The 20,239-nt window shown below is 43.4% G+C and overlaps 1 long non-coding RNA gene across 1 annotated transcript; it reads right to left on the bottom strand.

The window, feature by feature from the left end:
• Positions 1-4,892: 4,892 nt before the first annotated feature.
• On the bottom strand, positions 4,893-11,011 carry LOC143933897 (uncharacterized). The gene is made up of 2 exons (XR_013263161.1): positions 10,579-11,011; positions 4,893-6,624 (listed from the first exon to the last, which is right to left on the bottom strand). It is a non-coding gene; the product is annotated as an uncharacterized LOC143933897 (long non-coding RNA).
• Between the last annotated feature and the right edge of the window lie 9,228 nt (positions 11,012-20,239).

Here is a 20,239-nt window from a genome sequence, read left to right as displayed (position 1 = left end):
GGAAGGCGCAGGCAGGCGTCTGTGGTCAGCATAGAGTCTGTACCTATCATTAGCATGACGCAAAGCCTCCTGGACTTGTACTCAGGTGGAATGAAGACCATGGAGATGCTCCTCTAATGCAGGAATACTCTGCGGAACAAACGAGTCAGGCAACATGGAAGGTTGGAAACCATAATTCGCCATAAATGGAGACAATCGGGAGGCAGAATTCAAGGCACTGTTGTGAGCAAACTCTGCCCAAGGTAATAGGTCAGAACAGTTGTTATGGTCAGAAATATAGCAACATAGGAATTGCTCCAAGGACTGATTGGCTCGTTCTGCAGCCCCATTAGACTGCGGGTGATACGCAGAAGAGAACTAAAGCTGGATTCCCAACTGTGCACAAAAGGCTCGCCAGAACCGGGAGACAAACTGACTGCCCCTATCCGAGACAATCACCTTGGGTAGCCCATGTAAGCGAAAGATCTCCCGAGCAAAAATGGAAGCCAGTTCCTTAGAGGTGGGCAACTTCTTAAGTGGAATACAATGACACATCTTTGAGAACCGGTCAACCACCATAAGGATAACAGTGTTGCCTTGGGAGTTGGGCAATTCCACAATGAAATCCATAGACAGGTGAGTCCAGGGCCTCTCTCCATTGGGTATGGGTTGTAGGAGGCCCACTGGAAGGTGTCATGGAGTCTTACTCTAGGCACACATGGGACAGGCAGCTATGAAGGCAGTGACATCAGCCCCTAGACTAGGCCACCAGAATTGTTGGGAGATGGCCCAAATGATTTGATTCTTCCCAGGATGGCCAGCTGCCTTGGGAGAATGGTAAGTCTGGAGCACTGCAGTACGGAGACTCTCTGGGACAAAGCAGCTGTCACAAGGTTTATCAGGAGGAGCATGGACCTGAGCAGCAAGAATTTTGTCACCCAAAGGAGAAGTAAGACTGGTGCGAACCGTAGCCAAGATATGATCAGGAGGAATCATAGGAACCGGAACTTACTCCGACTTGGAAGTGGAGGAAAATTGTCGCGACAAGGCATCAGCCCTTACATTCTTAGTACCGGGTAAGAATGAGACAATGTAATTAAAGCTCGACAAGAAAAGAGCCCATCGCGCCCTTCTGGGAGAGAGTCGCTTAACCTCAGACAAGAATGTAAGATTCTTATGGTCAGTAAGAATAAGAACGGGCACAGTGGTACCTTCAAGGAGATGTCTCTATTCTTTAAGGGCTAAAATGATCGCCAACAGCTCTCTGTCACCAATCTCATAATTGCACTCAGCAGGTGACAATTTCTTGGAAAAATAGCCACATGGATGCATAGCGCTCTCAGAGTTAGGATGTTGAGACAGAAGGGCGCTAACTCCCCTCTCAGAAGCATCAACTTCTAGGAAAAAAGGCAATGTAGGATCAGGATGTGCCAACACAGGAGCAGAAACAAAGGCAGCCTTGAGAGTCTCAAAGGCCTTAATGGACTCCGGAGACCAACTCTGTGGGTTACCGTCCTTTCTGGTCATATCAGTCAGAGGCTTGACCAGAGACGAGAAGTTACGAATAAACTTCCGATAGTAGTTGGCAAAGCCCCGGAAACGCTGCAGAGGACGTAAACCCATGGGTCGAGGCCACTGTAGGACTGCCAACAGTTTCTCTGGGTCCACCGAAAAAAAACAGCAGTGGAAATTACATAACCCAGGAATGTAACCTGTTCACGATGGAACTCGCACGTCTCCAGTTTACAATAGAGATTGTTCTCTCTTAGTTTCCTAAGTACACAACAGACATCTGTGTGGTGGCTCTCCAGTGACTTGGAAAATTTGAGGATATCATCGAGATAAACCACCACAAACAATTGCAACTAATCCCGGAGGAAATCGTTAATAAATTCATGGAAAACTGCCGGGGTGTTACAAAGGCCAAAAGGCATTACCGGGTATTCATAATGGCCTGTTCTGGTATTAAATGCAGCTTTCCACTCGTTGCCCTCCTTAATGTGCATGAGATTGTATGCCCCTCTCAGGTCAAGCTTTGTGAAAACCGTTGCTCCCTTGAGGCAATCAAATAACTCCGTAATAATCAATGGAATCGGGTAGGCATTCTTAATCGTGACACGATTGAGACCCCTATAATCTATACAAGGTCTCAGTTCACCACTCTTCTTTTTCACAAAGAAGAAACCAGCACCAGCAGGAGATGAGGACTTGTGGATGAAACCTCGAGAAAGTGCATCAGCAACATACTCCTCCATATCCTCCAAGACCGACAAAGGGTAAACCCGGCCACGAGGAGGTATGGCACCAGGCTGAAGGTCAATTGCGCAATCATAAGGCCGGTGTGAAACTACCAGCTTGACCTTTATCAAAGACATCGCCAAAAATCACGGTACTCCTCCGGCAAGGAGGGGAGTGAAGCGGTGCACAGGACATTGGATACCTTCAGGAAGCATGTCTCACTGCATTGTGGTGACCAGGAGAGAACCTCAGCATGGAGCCAATCAAAAGAGGGGTTGTGCCTCTGTAACCAAGGATAACCAATAACCAGCGGAAATCTGGGTGAGGAAATAACTTGGAATTGGATTATCTCATGGTGAAGAGCCCCTACGGCCATGGACAATGGAACCTTCTCATGAGTCACATGGGTAGGCTGTAAAGGTCTCTCATCAAGAGCCTCAATGGCAAGTGGAGTGTTACGCAGCTGCAGCGGAATCGAGTGCTGCGAAACAAATGCAGCATCAAGGAACAGGCCTGCAGCCCCAGAGTCGATTAGAGCATGTATCTCGATGGATGACTCAGCCCAAAAAAGGGTGACCAAAACCAGGGGCTTATCCTTCTGGATAACTGGGGACGAAACAACGCCACCTAAGGTATGTCCATGACAGGACCTCAAGGTTCGAGCGTTTCCTGGACGGGTACGACAAGACTTCAAAAAGGGACCTGCCTGGCCACAATAAAGGCACAATCTCTCCCTCCTCCTAAAGGCTCTCTCATCCGCAGAGAGACGGGTGAAGCCCAGGTGCATGGGTTCATCTTCACTGACCAACTCGGTACCAGGAGACATGGGAGGTGAGGGAGGCATGGGTGGGACTACAAAGCTCTGAGGCAAATGTACAGGAGGCTTCCGCAAGCGCTCCTTAAGAGAAAGTCTTTCTCTGAGTCTGGAGTCAATGAGGATGGCAAACGAGATCAAGCTCTCCAGCTCAGTGGGTATATCTCGGGCTGCTATCTCATCCTTGATGGAATCCGAGGGACCATGAGAAAAAGCAGCCACGAGGGCCTCATTGTTCCAAGCAACCTCTGCTGCCAGAGTACAGAATTCAATGGTGTAGTCGGCAACAGTTCTCGTACTCTGTTTGATGGACATGAGGCACTTGGCAGCAGAAGCGGAGCGTGCGGGAACATCAAAAACCCTTTTAAAGGAGGCCCCAAAGTGAGGGTAACTCAAGACAACAGGTTTTTGTTTCTCCCATAGAGGGTTAGCCCAGGCCAAGGCTCTCTCAGAAAGAAAAGATATCATGAAACCTACTTTGCTTCTGTCCGTGGGAAATGCCTGGGGCAGCATTTCGAAGTATATCTCAACCTGATTGAGAAACCCTCTGCATTGAACTGGATCACCCCCAAATCGCTGGGGAAGCGGAGCAGAACCAGACATACCTCTTATAGAGGTAATACTCAAGGCGGGTCCCTGCACAGAGACTGGCGCAGCAGCAGGGATGGCCTGCGACTCAGGTTGTACCGGAGCAGCCACCGTGGGGGATTCCAGGTGAGCCGTGCAATTCAGGAGCGTTTGTAATGCCAAGGCAAACTGATCCATGCGGTGATTGTGCTCATCCAATCTGGAAAAAATGTTACCAACAAGTGGATTGACTGTATCTTCTGAATTCATGGCCTTCGCGTACTGTCAGAAACCATGAAACAGAGTGAGACAGAAGTACAATCAAATCACACTTGTTTTTTAATAAAAATAAAAAGGTAAATAGAAAAAAGCGTAGTCAAGCATAGCCAGAGTCCTGTAGCCAGATCGGGTAGTCAGCCAGTCCAAAATTCATAAACCAGATCGGGTAATCAGCCAGGCCGGAAGTCAGGGATCCAAGGAGAGCAACCGTAAGCAGGATGTCAGCAAGCCAGTCTTGAAACAAACAGCAGGAGATGGTTCCCTGTCATGTGACCACGCGAAGGCAAATGAAAAAGTGACCAGGAAGGCTTTAAATAGGCATGTCAGACGAGCATCATCGGGAACAGCTGGTAACTGTGGAAAGAGAAGAGAGCTGGCAATTAGCCGACAGCTGAGCGGCCAGTCCAGAGGAGGAAGGGCTAAGCTAGCCCTGACACACAGTAAATGTGCAGTGGCCGGTGGGCGGTCCATAACCGTTAAAGTGGTATTAAACCCTAAAACAAAAATGTTTTACAGTATATTGCAGCTTGCACTTCTTAGATGGGGTGATTGTCTTAGTTTTCTTGTTTTTTCTTTTTTTTTTACCTGGTGATCCAGCCAGTAAGTCTGTTATTTTACAGCTTCCAGACCAAGCTGTGGCAGTGAGAGGGTTGAGACAAACCATTTAACACTGACAGGGAATCTTACAATGGTCAGATGTTATTCATTTATGTAATACCTTTATCCAAAAGAAAAAACTGTTTGCTATAACTTCTAAAAAAGTGTTAAAAATTGGTTAATCCTCTGCACTGTGTAAAAAGGCTGTCTGATTCTGTATTCTCTGATTCTCTGCTTCTTTTTCTGTCTCCAATCCATCTCCTGATAGCACAGAGCCCTAGGAGGTACTTGAAGGAAATGTAGATTGTCTAAAGGTGATTTCTTAACCCCTTCATGTCTGTCAAAGTGTGACGTTCAATCCCCACACAGGCCTGGGAGATTAGCCCATTGAGACAATGACACAAAACAACAAAGTCTCTCCGAGCAAATCTAATCTTTATTCTTTGGTGTGAATATTTAAAGGGGGCTTTCAGAAAGTACCACCCTTTGAACGTGTCATACAGATTATCCAATCATATACAAGTACAGCCTACAATAAAAGTGAAACTAGCAATTCCTCAAAATCATGTGCTTTCCAAGAAACGAAACAACTAAATAAGATAACAGTAACATGGGAAACGAAACTAGACTAGCAAAACTTGAGCATACATTTTGTGAGATGGATGTTAGAGAGAGACACAAAATGGAAACTAGATTTCTTAAAGAATGAAAGCGGATAAGCTAAATATCCCTTCAATCCCCTCTTAGATCATATAAGATGATCTCTACATTCTATGTTGTGTCTTAATACTACTTTGGTGTTGTGGCGTTGATTGCCTGATGACTCTTCATGTATGTCATGTAGGATAGAACCTTATCGGGAGATTGAAGGCGTGCAACTATGCAAGTGCAACACTTAAAGCAGAGGCAAAGAATCAGAGCAAGGATAAATATCATAACAATAACAAGGACAATGTCTTTTAACCATGAAAATATACCTCCAAGCCCAAATCCTGCATTGGCAAATGGGCTCCATGTTTTAGCAATGTCCCTAGCTTCCTGCTGGAGCTGACTTCTAAGGGATGTCCCCTTTTATCATCCCCTACCACTCCCATGACAGGTACCAAGTATGCAAGGTAACACCATCCCTTAATATGAAGGGGCACCCAGGGATAACACACTTTCCCACAACATACATAAATACTTTGTCCTAGTGCAAAAGGTCTCTTAGCGACAATCTCATGAGTGTACTTGTCCTGTGTCGCAATTATTGGTGCAATATTTCACCTACATTTTTAGGGAAAGAAGAAAAGTTATGCAAAGTTCAGTTTAGCCCTGGGTCAGATACTTGAAACAGTGAGCAGGCATTCCCACATCTTGATGTTAAATATTGAACTGCTGCAGAAAGAAGGGTTAGTCTGTGTCTCATTCCCTAAATTAAAACACCAATCAGGGGAATGACTTCTACCTGCTATTGGAAAGGTAACAAAGTTGTTTATGTACAGAGTGGATATGTTAGTCAGGAATACCGGAGGAGGAGTCTCCTTGAGAAAGGAGGAAATATTTAAAGGTACAGACAAAAGGGAAATTCAGGCAGTGCTAGGATGTAATTTGTTACATATCCTACATTCTTCATACCCTGATTTTTTTCCGAGCATAAGCATACTTAAATTTTAGCAAAAGCATCTTATCAGTAAAACTATCTCCAGTCTCTCTCTTGATTCTAACTTGTGTCACTGTAATGTTCTCTTGTGTGTTTGTGTGTGTGTTCCAAAAGATACTTTTAATTGCACCCAAATCTTCAGGTGGGTAGGAACACTGTCAGAGAGATCAGGATCAGGAGGCAAAATGCCTTGCCAGAAGTCTGTGGTGAAATAAGCGAGGTCATCTTCTCTGGCCGGACCTGCTTTCCCAGGAACTCCTCCATCGTCTGCTTGGACTTCTGCTTGAGGGTCCCCGGTATCCAAGGTCTCCTTCCTGCTCTTGGGGCTTTGGGCAACCTTTTTTACTCTGCTGGCATGGATCCAGGACTGGCAATTTTCCACTAGGATGGCTGTTCTGGTCACTGCAACCACTGTGGTAGGAGGTCCATAGGGATACTCTTGCTTCTTACTTCTGTTCAGCTATTGGACCACCACGGTGTCTCCCACCTTAAAGAGGTGAGTAGCTTCCTGTGAAGAAAAAGGAGAGGTGTGAGCAACATTTCTCTCAACTGTATCCAATGTTTCAACCAATTTCCTTACATATTCTTCCTGTATTAAGTCTAAATCTACCTTTTCCATCATTAAAGGTGCTCTGGCCCATGGGGTGGGGAAAGTTAGACCCATCAAGACTTCAAAAGGTGAATACCCTGTTGTCTTGGAAGGGTCATTCTTATTTCTGCCAGGACTGCTGTGAGGACCTTCTTCCAGTTGGCAAAGGTTCCTCCTGTGGCCTTTCTTACTTTGTCTTTTTAATTGTTCTGTTCGTTCTTTCTATTATCCCTGAGCTTTGAGGGTGGTAGGGAATGTGAAACTTCCATTCTATCTTGAGAGTTTTTATCAAGTCCTGGCAGACCCTTGATACAAATGTAGGTCCATTGTCTGAGTTTATTTGAAGTGGGCATCCCCATCGAGGAATGATTTCCTGAATGAGGATCCTCACTACTGTTTGTGCATCTTCTTTTGTGGTTACAAAAAGTTCAACTCATCTTGAGAAAATGTTCACAATTACCAAAAGATATTTCTGTCTTTTGCCTAGTTTGGGCATGTGTGTGAAGTCAGTCTGCAAATGTGTAAAAGGAGTGTTTGGCCTTGTGTGGGTTGCTCCTGATACATGTGATGCATCTTGATACATAATCTTTAACCCTCCAGGAAAGTTCTGAAAAATAAAAATATTTCTCCAATAGTTCACAAGTGGCCTTCCAGCCTCTGTGACCTATTCCATGGTACTGAGAAATAAAAAGTGATGCACTAGCTACTGGTATACATGGCTTCCCCTCTTTGCAGAGAAGTCCAGTCTTTGGATCTTTCTGCACACTTATTTTGTCCCAATCCCTGAGATCAGCTTCTTCTGCACATCCCTGCAAATCTGAAAGAACCTGATCATAGAAGGGCAATTCTGGGGCTAACATGGGCATTTAGATCTGTGCATTTTGTGAAATATCAGCTTGTTTAGCAGCTAAACCAGCCAGAGCATTTCCCTTGGCTATCTGTTGGTTGGCCTGTGTGTGCTCTGCAGTGCTGTGAAAGATAAATCAGACCTGGGTGATGTGTCTTGGTGAATGAGGTTTATGCAATCATGTTGTGGCACAACCTCATCCTGCTCTCCTTTTAATTCTAAAGGGCATTTAAGATTGGTGCTAGTCCTGCAGTGGGAGAAGCATATTTGATGTGCAATTTTGGATTAGACAGCACGATCACCTCATAGCCACTCAACCTCTGAGCAGACGTGCTGTGTATGTACATTTTTCAATAGGATTGATACATTGTTGGTGGTGTGAAGTGTCGTGTCGTTCCCCAGAGTAAAAGAAGTGGTCACCTGAACCATCATCGCGCATGACGCAAGAGCTCTGAGACACACAGGCATGCCCTGAACCTGCACCAGAACCATCTTTGAGGAAAAAAAAAACAATAGGGCGCAACTTGCCTCCATGCTCCTGAGCGAGGACACCTGACAAAGTCTTACAATTTTCCCTTGCAAACAAATGAAATTTTTTTCCATAATTAGGGAGGCCGAGCCCTGGAGCCATTATCATAGCATTTTTCAAATACACAAAAGCATTGCACATTTCATCTGACCATTTTATACAGTCTGGCATTTCTGAACCTGTGGCTTGTCTCAGGAGATTGTCATAGTAGGAACAGTCAGGTATTCATTGGCGGCAGTAACCAATCATACCAAGAAAGGTAAGCATGTCTTTCTTAGTAAGTGGGCGGGGCAGACCCACAAGAACCATAGCTCTTTTGTGATTGACTTTCCTTTCTCCTTTTGAGAGTACACAACCAAGATATGCAACCATTTCCTGACACCATTGCAATAATTTCTTTGACACTTTGTGACCACTTTCAAAAAAACATTTCAAAAGATCCCTCCCATCCTCCAGGGCGGTCACCGAGTAGAACTGCAGATGAGGAGCCACATACTGCAGCAGGGATGAACAGTGTCCTGGTATCCAAGCTCTGAGAGTAGTTTGGAGTACAATGGGATAGACTGCAGAGGAGTCTACATAGCCCTGGGGCATTCTACACCATATATGTTCATTAGAAAGCAAAGATTGGCTGTGTCTCCTCATCCACAGGGACGGAAATAAAAAAAGCATTCAATAAATCAATCACAGTAAAATACTCTGCATCCGGTGGTATGGCAGTATTGATGACACATCAGGCACTATTGGAGCAATCGGTACCATTAGGCTATTGATGGCCCTTAGGTCTTGTACAAACCTATAGTCACCATTTGCCTTCTTACTGGGTTAATGTTAATGTAGGGCGAGACAATTTCCCTCTCGGTTGTCTCTGTGTGTAACCCCCTCTTTGTCCTTGCCCCCTCCCTTTTATAAAAGTTACAACTTTTATTTCCTGAAAAATCATTTTGATAATGTGTCTGCACTGGTGTTTGCTTAAGGATGTCAAAACATCCTGCAGCATCCTTCGCTGTCAGAAATCAGTTATTGTGCTTGTAGCCCACTCTGATATTTACTGTGTGTCCTCATGTAATGAAGTCTTTCATGAAACTCTTATCTGGTTGTGGAATGTAAGGGGGAGGAGGTGGGCGCATGGTACATGCATAGAAAACATTGATTTAACCCTTAAATCCACCATCTCATGTCTCTGTTAAACCCATCGTGGACAATGTTGTGGATAGGATGCTATAGGGAGCCTCGGTCCAGCCGGGGATCTCCACAGCATGTTTATTTTCATCCTTATTTTTCTTTCTAAACATTCTGACTTTTATTTCCTTGACTTTTTATTTATTTTTTATTTATTTATTTTTTGGCAAAATTCCAACAAGAACTCCTTATGGCCAGAGGTTCCCCTGATCACAAGCAAGCTTTGTGCATTATTACTTTTCTTATTTTTATAACCAAACAATTTTTATTTATAGTTCAAATTTTTGGCAGCGTGCCAACGGGTTCAAACGGTAATTTCAATTGCTGTGGTACCAATGCCGCAAACAATTCCTCACTATCTATTTCGGTCAGTGAGATATTAGCACTTGAACCCTGTTGGCAAAAAGCCAAATATTCAAATTTTGCACCTGACTTCCCATGTGCAAGAGATGTCAGTAGCAAAAAGAATTATTCAAATAGCATGTTTTGATCAAAAGTTAGCCTCAGAGTATACTACCGACTATGCCAATTTATGCATTACCTTAAGAGAGTGTTATTAACACTGCTACTATGCTCACTATCTCATACATTAGAGTCAAAGCATTCATATGTAAATCATTAAGAGAAAACATAAATACATCACCGGATACTGTAGCATCGCTCTACGTTTCGGTTGGGGAACTTCCATCAATCACAAAAAGGAGCCGGGAGTTCACCGCAAGACGCGTCTGTCGCCTTTTATTTACGTACTCTTATAACACAGTGCAGTGGAAAGCGTCGTCTTACCTTACAACGCTGACAAATTCCACACAAACAGTTAACAGATCATCTTATAAACTTCTACAGGCGATAGGAAGATAAGCAAAGAGAAGGGTTTTGTCCGTCACACTTTAGCAGACTTTTTCTTATAATTACAGTACTGCATAAATCATTTTCCTACGAACTTCTCAGAGTCCGTGAAAGCCCCCCCCCAGAGCTTTCTCCTTGTTCACACGGGAACAAGTGCTGCTTCTTAAAGCAGTCTTATTAAATGAACTTCTCGGAGTCCATTAAAGCCCACCCAAGGCTTCTCTACCTGTTCACATGGGAACAGGTGCTGCTTCTTAAAGCAGTCTTATTAAATGAACTTCTCAGAGTCCATTAAAGCCCACCCAAGGCTTTATCACTGTTAACTCAGAACAGCTTTTTTTACTGCTTCTCAGAGCAGTTAAACTTATCAACGAGGTCTGAAAACAACTTCTACATAAATCACAGGTTCAAAGAACGATTTCTGAATAATGTCACAGTGAGAGATACATATATCAATTCAACTCACCATATAGACATATATTATAATCGACCCCGGACGAGCCCCCAAACTGAAGGAAATGTAGATTGTCTAAAGGTGATTTCTTAACCCCTTCATGTCTGTCAAAGTGTGACGTTCAATCCCCACACAGGCCTGGGAGATTAGCCCATTGAGACAATGACACAAAACAACAAAGTCTCTCCGAGCAAATCTAATCTTTATTCTTTGGTGTGAATATTTAAAGGGGGCTTTCAGAAAGTACCACCCTTTGAACGTGTCATACAGATTATCCAATCATATACAAGTACAGCCTACAATAAAAGTGAAACTAGCAATTCCTCAAAATCATGTGCTTTCCAAGAAACGAAACAACTAAATAAGATAACAGTAACATGGGAAACAAAACTAGACTAGCAAAACTTGAGCATACATTTTGTGAGGTGGATGTTAGAGAGAGACACAAAATGGAAACTAGATTTCTTAAAGAATGAAAGCGGATAAGCTAAATATCCCTTCAGTACTCTGCACATGCTCAGTTTGGTATGTATTAGAGTTTTTTTTTTTATTGGGATGGTGCATGTGATCAGCACAGGGTCAATCAGCACTGTCCAGACAAAGGGTCAGGGGTCATGCAGCCTCATAGGACACTCAGAGGAGAATTAAAACTCCTGCCACCAGCTTTAAGCAGTGCTTGGCCGGACACTAATAGAAGTCACAAGACTGCTATATACCGCTGAAACGAAAAGATATTTAGCAAATTATGTTGACTAAAGTAATTGAATTTCCATGTTATGTGTACTGCGGTAGACGAGATATAATGAATGCAGGGTCCTTAGTTTAGTAACACTTTATTCTTAGATTTTTCACATGACCACAGTCTCTGCCTGGTCCCAGGCATTGATGAGCATGCTCTGCATGAAAGGTACCCCCACATGCACGGTCACAGATGACCCAGCCCAACAACTGTATTTACTTTAAATACAAGGAATATAAAACATACTGTTACAGACTCAACCAGGACAGAGGCTTTTGAAGGGGATTGGGGGCTAGCCTTCTTCCCACCAATTATGGCCAATGGAGGAGACTGAGGACTTTATCTGCTTCTCCCAGTAAAAGCATGGGAAAGAGCTCAGTTCAGCCTCTGATTCCATGGAGAGAGCAGGTCATTCTCTAATGATGGACAATAATGTGATGAACGCTAAGATCGAGGCTTGGATTAATTCTTTGAATAAAGACAATAAAGCTTCCCTTCTGCAGTGGATAGAAAGGTTTAATATTAATCTTGTACTGGTTAATAGTCAGAGGAAATATGGTGGCCCTCCTGAAGACTGGGTTGGAGAAGATCCTCTACTTGGGACAGAAATATTTATTAACAATATCACTCAAGAACTCTGTAAGTGAAAGCAAAGCACCTGAAAGGCATCATGTGTAATGCACCGTGAACTTGTTGCTGGGCTGTCTGGGATGGGCTTTCTGACTGATCAAAGCTGGTCTGGGTGCATGGATACACGTAGCTACACACAGAAACTGGGACCAGTTTCAGTTGAAATCTGTTTAATCTCTTAAGGACCAGCCACCACAGTTATACGGCAAATTGACGTTCCTGTGCGTCAGACGCTTTAAGAGCTGTAGGGGGCGCTTGTGTGCCGCCGGCACAACGCTGGAGCCACTCTTGACAGAAACAGAATGGAGATCTGTCAATGTAAACAGACAGATCTCCGTTCTGCCAGGGGAGGAGAGATAGATCTGCTGCTCCTAAAGATTAGGAACAGCGATCGGTCTCCTCCTCCAGTCCTATCCCCCCACAGTTAGAACACACACGGGGGAACACATTTAACCCCTTGATTGTCCTCTAGTGCTAACCTGTTCCCTGCCAGTGACATTTATACAGTAATCAGTGGCTATTTTTAGCTCTGATCACTGTATAAATTAAAAGAATTTTGTATATTTATTATAGCAAAAAATATTGTTTTTTTCCAAAATTGTTGCTCTGTTTTGTTTATAGCGCAATTTTCACTTAAAGCGACGCAGTGCCGCAACGCAAAAAATAGCCTGGTCCTTAAGGCAGCAAATTCTTCTGATCCTTAAGTGGTTAAAGTGAGATTTATTTACAGTAAACAATAATCACACACCAACAGCAATAAGTATTGCTGTTGTTGTGTGATAATAACACAATAATCACACACCAACAGCAATAAACAATAAGTAACCCAGTTTGGCAAATCTGTTTATGGCTAAGTGGGAGGAGAACTCCTCACAGGTATGAAGGCATTTCTATCAGTTTTAAACATGCCCTCACTCTTACTGATTGTCAGATCTAAAAAATGAATTCTCTCCTGGCTGGCCTCATGTGTAAATGTAATACCCCTCTCATTGTTATTAATATTAGAGAAGAATTCTTCCAATTGAGGCATGGTCCCCTCCCAAAGGAGGAGGACGTCATCTATATACCTTGCCCAAAAGGTCAAAAAAGGGCTTCGGTCCTTATAAATGACGTCCTCCTACTTTGGGAGGGGACCATGGAATTGGAAGAATTCTTCTCTAATATTAATAACAATATTAATAACAATGAGAGGGGTATTACATTTACACATGAGGCCAGCCAGGAGAGAATTCATTTTTTAGATCTGATAATCAGTAAGAGTGAGGGCATGTTTAAAACTGATATGCCCTCAATGCCTTCATACCTGTGAGGAGTTGTCACCATGACTCCTGGCTGAAGTCAATCTTGAAAAGCCAGTTTGTCAGAATGAGGAGGAACTGCACGGACATCAATGATTACAGATTACAGACAGGTATCCTTAAGAAGAGACTGGAGGAAAAAGGCTATGATGTGGAATCTATGGAAAGAACAATCGAACAAGTAGCTGAGATTGATAGGGCAATGTTGTTGAAGGAGGGCCCAGGTAAAATAAGGGAGAGACCTGTTATCCCTTTTATTACATCTTTTTCAACACAACATTAATTAAAAACATGCTTCGAAAACACTGGCACTCATTGGGTAATGATAGAATTATTCAAACATTCCTTCCAGGCAATCCGCAGGTGATCTTTAGGGGGGTTCCTTCCCTTAGTATCCCTAAAAAGGTGTATTTTTTTCAAAAACTCTCAGGTTATCATCAGTGTCGCAGTTGTCAGATCTGCACACTTAATAAAAGCAAACCAAGGAAAACTGAATCGTTTGTCTCTACCAGTACTTTCGAGAGAACATAAAATTGAGCATTTTATCAAATGTAGCTCAAAGGGTGTTGTATATTTATTACAATGTCCATGCAGGCTTCAATATATTGGCAGGACCAAGCGACCTATGCAGGTTCCCTTGGGAGAGCATATTAAAAATATATAGAGCGGTTTTAGATTTCATTCCATATCTAAACATTATGCTACACATCATAATCGTAACCCTGCGAATACACTGTTCATGGGAATAGACAAGTTCAATGCCCATTGGAGGGGCAGTTCCCTGGTACACCCCATATGGCCTTAATGTTGATGTAGATTTAAATGCTTTCATAGATAACAGTTAGGCCTTCATGATGTGAACCAACTCTGAGTTCTTGGGTGCGGAGGGGGGCACTTATAGTGGTGGGTTTAATATCCCCTCTGGATGGCGGGGGTGATATCCCTTCCGGGTGGTATTATAAATTCTGGGGTAAATTTTCATCCTAATATTTTTTTCTAACCGGCATCACCCTTCCTTTTTTTAGGATGGGTGTGAGAGAAATATTGGGGGGGGGGGGGGGGGTGATTGCTTTGAAATTAGCATAACCTGATTTAATTTTTCCCTTTTTTAAAAAAAACTGAGATACATATTATGATTTGAACTATTAATATTTTTTCTCTTTTTATGATATGTTAATGAATCCTATTTTTATTTTTATATTTTTAGTTAATAAATCGGCTAATAATGTATATTTTATACATACATTATTATTTGCATTATTTTTATTTTCATATTTATTTTTATTTTCATTTTTGGTTAATAAATAAAAAAACTTTATTTTATTCATACAGCAAAAAAACTTTTTTATTGCTGTTTATGTTAAGAGTTGTCACAATGTTCCATCTGAGTGCAGATTGGAATAAAATAGTAGTCGGCAGCACTAATAAAGAAGGTTTATGTCTTTTATTAAAAATGTATTGTTTATTATTTTTTATATAAATAAGTAAGACTTTTTTAATGAATTCTTATACCCCTAACACATGAAGGTGGCTGTTTGACATGGCCACTTATTAAGTCTAGAGTTGGGAGGGTAATTTGCATGTTTTACCATGTATTTTGGTTATGGGCATTTGCCCTACTCTAAAATGGCGAACCGGTGGAGGCGAACCAGGAGCTTAGAGCTGGGCGTCTCTAGTTGTGTCTAGTATGCACTTAAGTATGTGGCTGTGTGACATGGCCGCTCATTAAGTCTAGAGTTGGGAGGGTAATTTGCATATTTTTAGCAATTATTTTGGTTATGGGCATTTGCCCTATTCCAAAAGGGCGAACCAGGAGCTTAGAGCTGGGTATTTCTAGTTGTGTCTAGTATGTACTTAAGGCGGTGAGTGCCACCTGTGCCCCAGGAAGAAGTCATCGTTTGACAAAAATGCATAGAGTTGAGCGGCTTGCTGACGTCACCACTATTCCAGGTCTGTCCCAGAAGCCACGGGTAGGGAGAGAGAGCCGGCCGACTTGAACACATGATACACGCTTTGTATATACGGCAATAATGTAAGTGCATGATTGACACATATTTGTTTGATTAAAATTAGTTTTATGGAATTACGCTATGGGATCCCTTTTGTTTTTATCCGTTTAATGAGCACTTATCAGTATGCCTGAGAGGAAAGGTTAAATGATTGGCAACATCATGGTACCTGGAATAAGTCGAGAGTATTTGTGCTGATCCAAGTGGAACATCAGGACACATCGCATATATTTCTGTACAGAGACCCAGGCTGGGGGATAAGCCACAGGCACATTGGATCTCCTTAAAAAAAAGATCTAGCCAGCTGGTAAGTGGCAGTAATTTTATTGGTGGAGGATCTTTCCTTGGTGTACCCTGTCACTTCTTTGAGGGTGTTGTGTGCGGTGTCACTATTGAGGATTGAAGACTCGCCTCTCTATTTTAGTTGTGGACTATCTATTTACACTATATATATATATATATATTTTCTTTCTCACTGTCTGTTTGATAAATCATAATTAACATCACGTTGGATATTGATTTTGGAGAGTACACATGTGATTAAGGTCGACAATTTTTTATTGCATGTTAGGAGCACTACTTTAATATACTGCGTTTGAATTTGTAGCATTTATCTAATTTATATACAAGTATATAGTTTTTCACATATACTTTGTAGGTTGCAGCACAGATTTTCTTTATTTATTAGCAATAAGTATGAGAACATATAAAAATCAAAACTGAACAACCAAATTGCAGAAACTTAACTAAATATACAAATATATACACAGGGAATATACAAGGCAGGTAGAAAAAGGGGGGAGCGGATGGGAAGAAGGGAAATGAGAGTAAGACCCCTTTCACACTGGGACGCTTTGCAGGCGCTACAGCACTAAAAATAGCGCTTGCAAAGTGCCCAAAGTGACTGCTGCGGCTGTCTCTCCAATGTGAAAGCCCCAAGGGCTTTCACACTGGAGTGGTGCGCTGGCAGGGCGCTAAAAAAAGTCCTGCTAGCAGCATCTTTGGAGCGGTGAAGGAGCAGTGTATACACTGCTCCTACCCATTGAAATGAATGGAGCAGCGTGGCTATACTGTCGGCATGGCGCTGCTGCAGCAGCATTTTGCAGTGGTTTTACCCCTTTGGCGGTTGGTTTTTAACCCTTTCTCTGCCACTAGCAGGGGCTGAAATTGTCCCGCTAGTGGCTGAATAGCGCTGCGAAATTGACGGTAAAGGACCTCTAAAAATAGTGGCGCTTCACTGCCAATGCACCCACTACCCCAATGTGAAAGGGGCCTTAAGAAAGGAACAAGGAAACAGGGTACTAGATACAGGGCAAGATCAAGGGTAAATGGCAACGTTTGTCAGCAACACAGCAAACAGGGAACGAGGCAGGAGCAGCAAAAACACCAAGACCCCTTTCACACTGCAGCGTTTTTCAGGCACTTTTGTGCAAAAATAGCGCCGGTACAGCGCCTGAAAATGCCTCCCCTGCAGCCCTAGTGTGAGAGCCCGTGTGCTTTCACACTGGAGTGGTGCGCTTGCAGGACGTTAGAAAAAGTCCTGCAAGCAGCATCTTTGGGGCCGTGCGGGAGCGCTGTATACACCGCTTCTCCACCCCCCCACCCATTGATATCAATGGGCACAGCTGACGAAGCACGCTTCGGCAGTGGTGCTTTGCAGGCGCTTTTAACCCTTTATCCGCCCGCTAGCGGGGGTTAAAAGCGTCCACTTTAACTCCAGTAAAGCGCCTTTAAAATTAGCGGCACTTCACCACTAATGCATCCCGGCTCCAGTGTGAAACTAGCCTGAGGCAAAGAGACATAGCAGAGGTGAAATTTAAGTACCCTCCCAGAAGATGTGACCGGGTGAAGCAGATTGATGTAACCTGCTGACTGCTGAGAGACACCAGCTTGTGGACACTGGACACTGGCCCAGAGCATCACAGTGCCACCAGCAGGCAAACTCAGTCCTAACACTGCCTGTTGATTAGCTTACTGTTTTTTCTTAAAGCGGAGGTCCACCCTAAAGTGGACCTTCCGCTCATCGGAACCCTCCCCCCCTCCGGTGCCACAATCGGCACCTTTCAGGGGGGAGGGGGGTGCAGTTACCTGGATAATCCAGGTAACTGCACCCACTTCCGGGCTAGCTCTCTGCGGAAAGGGGCGTAACTTACGCCCCTTTCCGCAAGTGCCCGCCCCTTCCCGCAAGTGCCCCGCTGCCTGCTGGGAAACACACAGATCCCAGAGGCAGCGGGGACCGTCCTCATTGCGCAGCGCGGCTCGCGCATGCGCAGTAGGGAACCGGGAAATGAAGCCGAAAGGCTCCATTTCCTGATTCCCATACCCAAGATGGCGGCGGCAGCACTCGAGTGTCGATCTAGAGATCGGCTTCGGGTGCCGACATCGCGGGCGCGCTGGACAGGTAAGTGTCACTATTTTAAAAGTCAGCAGCTGCAGTATTTGTAGCTGCTGGCTTTAAAAAAAAAAAAAAAACGCGGAGTCCCGGTGGACTCCCGCTTTAAACATTTTTATTCAAAGTTGTATCAAAAATACAGCAAGAGAATAAGTGGTAAGAGTATAAGTAGGAACAATGTTGTTACAAGCTTTCTATTAATATAAGAGACATCACTCCTTATGGTCACGACCGTTACCTCAGTGAGAGGACGCTGTGGCGAACAATTCCAGCATTAAAAAGGAAAGAGCCTCCAATAAAATCAAAGAATGCCTGGACATTACCTGCCCTTGAGGTCTGCAGCATAAGACCAGAACAAGTCTGATCACATGATGCAGATAATACTAAACTAGAGGTTTATGAAAGAAAGCTGATACTAGTCCTCTGAGATCAGAAGGTGGATGGAACCCCTTGAAGACTTATGCCGCGTAGACACGACCGGACTTTTTGATGGATTTGGTCTGGCGGATAATCCGACGGACTTTGCAGCTGAGGTCCGCCGAACTTGGCCACACACGATCACTCCAAAGGTCCGACGGATTTGAACGTGATGACGTAGAATAAGGAAGTTCATAGGCAGTAGCCAATAGCTGCCCTAGCGTCGGACAACCGGATTTTTTGACTGGACTCGAGTCCATTGGAAAGATTTGAAGCAAGTTTTCTTTCTAGGCCCGCTGGACTTTTGGGAAGTAAAAGTCAGCTGGAGCCCATACGCGATTGAAAAGTCCAGTCATGTATAAGCGGCATAAGCCTTTTTCTGACATATGTTGCTTACAAGTTAAAATCAGTAGTTTTTGCTGGAAAATTACTTAGAACCCACAAACATTATATATATATTTTTAGCAGAGACCCTAGAGAATAAAATGGTGGTTGTTGCAATATTTTCACACTGTATTTCCTCAGCGGTCTTTCAAATGCAATTTTTTGGAAAAAATACATTTTCTTGAATCAAAAATAAACAAAACAGTAAAGTTAGCCCTATTTTTTGTATAATGTGAAAGATGATGTTACACAGAATAAATAGATACCTCACATGTCATGCTTTAAAATTCCACAAACCTGTGGAAAAGCAACAAACTAGGGTATCTCACAAATCTCCCTAGGCGTCGCTTTTTTAACAATTACCAGTTTAGAGTTACAGAGGAGGTCTAGCGTAAGCCCTTGTACACACGGTCGGAGATTCCAACAACCAAATCCATCGGATTTTGTCCGACGGATTTTGTACAAAACTGTTGCATACACATGGTCGGACAAAGTTGTCGGAAAATCCGACGTTATTACGTTATTTCGTTATGACGGGACTACGTACATGCTAGTAGCCAATAGCTTTGGTGTAGGAATTTGATCTGAGCATGCGTGGCCCTTTGTCCGATCTGAATTCTCTACACATGATTGGAGTATGTCCGATCGGAGCATTTTGTCAGAAAATTTTACCAACAAGTTGGAAAACTTGGTCCGACAGAAAGAGTCCGATGTAGACCACACATATCCGAAATATATGTGTCCGAAATCTGGAATATCCGACAAAACGGTCCAATCGGACACATTCCGACGGAATCTCCAACCGTGTGTACAAGGGCTTAGACTAATTGCTCACACTCTAACGATACTGGTGGTACCTCACATGTGTTGTTTGAACACACATTTGGGGGCGCGACTTACTCGTATGCGTTTGCTTTTGTGCGCGAGCAAGGAGGGATGGAGTGCTTTAAATTTTTTGTTTTTCTTATTTATTTATCTATTTATTTTTTTACACAGCCCCTTTACATTTTTTTTATCAATCTTATTGCTGTCACAAAGAATGTAAACATCCCTTGTGACAGCAATAGTTAGTTGTCAGGTAGTTTTTTGGAGGGATCTAGATTCTATAAGACCCCAAATCCCTCCTTTGCACTTAAAAGCATTCAAAACAAAGTTTGGTTGTTTTGAATACTGACATTGCTTTTTAATCTGGTGCCTTTAAGGCTCCAGTAAACCGGAAGTGATATCATGACATTGTTTCCGGGTCAGTAGATCTGAGACCCGATTCAGCCCTGGTTCACAATGATGCCACTTTGAAATCGCACTACTTCACTTGAAGTAGCGCGATTTCAAAGTAGCAAGGTCAGCGCGATTTCAGGTGCTACTTGATAGACATCTGTGTGGCTTCATGCACAGATGTCTACTGAAGTCGCACCTGAAATCAGCAGAAGTAGTGCAGGAACTACTTTTGCAAATTGTTGCGGCGCAATAAGATTGGAACAGTGCCATTGCCTCCAATAGGCTGCGACTTGTCATGCAATTTGATCTCTCAAATCGCATGACAAATAGATCCAATGTGAAGCTAGGCTGAAGATGATTTTGGCTTTGTGCGGGTCTCCTGCCAGCCAGCGGACGTGACGGCTGGTCGCTTGGGCCACCCAGTGGTATGAAGGAGCCCAGGAGAGCCGTAGAAGGAGGGGGGACATCCCCTTCTGCTGCTTGTAATAAGCTGATTAGCTGCATCAGTTGTCATTACAAAAAAGTCAACCGTTGACTCTAAAAAAACGTTACTGGGGTGATGCCTGAAGCTGTAGGCATCACCCCA

This window comes from Lithobates pipiens, unplaced genomic scaffold, assembly GCF_037356315.1.
Source record: "Lithobates pipiens isolate NorthernLeopardFrog02 unplaced genomic scaffold, aLitPip1_a1.2 Scaffold_27, whole genome shotgun sequence".
Classification (NCBI taxonomy): domain Eukaryota; kingdom Metazoa; phylum Chordata; class Amphibia; order Anura; family Ranidae; genus Lithobates; species Lithobates pipiens.
This window is presented reverse-complemented; position numbering and strand designations above follow the sequence as displayed.